This window comes from Zingiber officinale, chromosome 8B (genome assembly GCF_018446385.1).
Source record: "Zingiber officinale cultivar Zhangliang chromosome 8B, Zo_v1.1, whole genome shotgun sequence".
Taxonomy (NCBI): Eukaryota; Viridiplantae; Streptophyta; class Magnoliopsida; order Zingiberales; family Zingiberaceae; genus Zingiber; species Zingiber officinale.
Window position 1 is genome coordinate 93,663,097 of NC_056001.1, and position 2,481 is coordinate 93,665,577.

The 2,481-nt window shown below is 43.0% G+C and overlaps 1 non-coding gene across 1 annotated transcript; it reads right to left on the reverse strand.

The window, feature by feature from the left end:
• Positions 1-206: 206 nt before the first annotated feature.
• LOC122018313 lies at positions 207-314 on the reverse strand. Its single transcript, XR_006121730.1, has one exon. It is a non-coding gene; the product is annotated as a small nucleolar RNA R71 (small nucleolar RNA).
• Between the last annotated feature and the right edge of the window lie 2,167 nt (positions 315-2,481).

The following is a 2,481-nucleotide window of genomic DNA, read 5'->3' on the forward strand; positions in this document are numbered from 1 at the left end:
CATCACTTGGAGCATTTCTATGAGATCTATAGTACTATGAAAGTAAATGGGGTCCCTCCAGAAATAGTAAGGTTACTCCATTTTGGATTTTCCCTGAAAGACAGAGCCAAGCAGTGGCTTAATTCTCTACCAACAAACAGCATAACATCTTGGGATCAGTGTGAGCATAAATTTTTGGACAAATTTTACCCGCCGAGTAAAACTGCACACATGAGGAATTTAATTGCAAGCTTTAAACAGATAGACTCAGAATCGCTATTCGAAGCATGAGACATATTCAAGAGTATGTTGAGATAGTGCCCCCATCATGGCCTCGAGAACTGGTTGGTGCTACACACATTCTACAATACAATTAACTATCACACGAAGGTGTCCCTCGATTCTACAGCAGGAGGGGCGTTAATGAACAAGAGCCTTGATGAAGCTGAAGAGATCATAGAAAATATGGCACAGAACCACCATCAGTGGGCAGCTGAATGATCTGAAGGTTCTTTCTCTGGGAATCCCATAAATGCATCAGGAAAATTTGACGTAGATGTAGTCATGCTCATGTCTGCAAAGCTGGATGCTTTGACCAATAAGCTTGAGACCATGGGGAGCAACACAACCAATGCGATAGTGTGTGTTTGCAAAATTTGCGGAAGTTTAGATAATGCTCAAGATACTTGCCCCCTAGGACCAATACAAGCACAAATAAACCAACTTGAGGAATGCGATGCGATAGTCAGTTAACCAAAAGCAAGACAATCCCTACTCCAACACATACAACCCTGGGTAGAGGAACTGCCCAAAATTTTCTTACCGGGGCAATCAGGATCATGGACAAGCAAAACAAAGTTACCAACCTGGGCAACAAAGCTACCCACCTGGACAACAATTTTATCAACAACAGCAACCTTAACAACTGTCCAGAAATGAAAATATACTTGAAGATGCTCTCTTGGAGCAAAAAGAGATGAATAATGAAATTAAGAAGTTGAATCAAAGATTGGAGAATTCTGAAAAGCATCAAAAGATGCAAGACAGCCAAATCACCCAAATAGCCCAGTCCTTTTCAAGAGCACCGGAAGTATTTCTAGGAAAGTCCGACATAAACCCAATGGAACATTGTCTTATACCTAATTTGGTCCAGAACAAGGATAGGGAGGAGATCACCAAGAAGGTCGAAGGGACTCTTCCAGTTCCCCCATAAAGTCAGACAATTCCCTTCCCCCCAAAACTAATTACATTCCAAAAATATGAAGAGTTCCATCGATTCCATAAGAAGATTAAAGAAATCTACATTGAAGTACCTCTGATAGACACACTGCACCAAATGCCGAAGTTCGCCAAATTTTTAAAAGGCATTCTATCCAACAGAAGACAGAAGGGCGACTTCAAAACTGTAGCATTGACAGAGAAGTGCAACGCTCTACTCATGGTAGATATTCCCCCAAAGCTCCAGGATCCAGGAAGTTTTTCTATACCATGTAAAATTGGCCCTGAGCTCATACTAAAGGCTTTCTACGACTTGGGAGCGAGTGTCAGCCTACTTACATACTCGTTATGCAAGAAACTAGGACTCCAGAACATCAAACTTACCACTATGACACTATAATTAGCTGACCATTCATGTAGATACCCAATGGGTATAGTGAAAGACGTGCCAGAAGAGGTAGGCGGATGCATCATTCCCATGGATTTTATTGTCCTGGATGTAGAGGAGGATCCCAAGATCCCAATCATCCTTAGAAGACCATTCCTCGCCACCGCTGGAGCACTAATCAATGTGAAAAATCACAAGTTATCCTCGGAGATCGGCAAAGAAATGTTAGAATTTGATTTATCTGATTCTTCTAACTGTATCTCCTCATTTCAGGGAAATTCTAGCAAGACGAATATACACAAAGCTGAGAAATGCAGTTTCCAAGAGAGGTCGCCTCCAACAAGAAAAGAGAAGTACATCTTTCCTGCACGTGCGAAACTGAAGGAGCAGACTAGAGCATTAACCCTAGGAGGAGAGTCGTGCTTCCATGGGTTTAGTCCACACTAACTGATATGGGGTCGAGCTAAAGACCTAAAGCAAGTGCTTCTTGAGAGGCAACCCAAGGGTTTTCATTTTAATTGGTTATCAATTTATCGTTCTTTTAAATTAGTTCAATGAAGTCTTTTATTGTCGGATCTTTGTTTTCAGGATGTGCATAACCTCCACGAGCTGGCCATGATCGTTTCATGGTAATAGAGGCATCAGAGGAGTCAAAAAGGTGAAGGGCAAGACACTACACGCGTAAGAGAGTCGACAGTGTGATCCTATATGACCGTGTGAAGCTAACGGAGGAAGATATGCCACTGGCCATGCAACCCCGCATGGCCGTGTAGCATGTGCAAAGAAAGAACAATACACGGTCGTGCTGAATGGCATGGCCGTGCTAAGTCACCAGAGGGGAAGAAGGGCACAGACCGTGCAGATCTGGCACGGCCGTGCGATCACGGCCGAGAGGA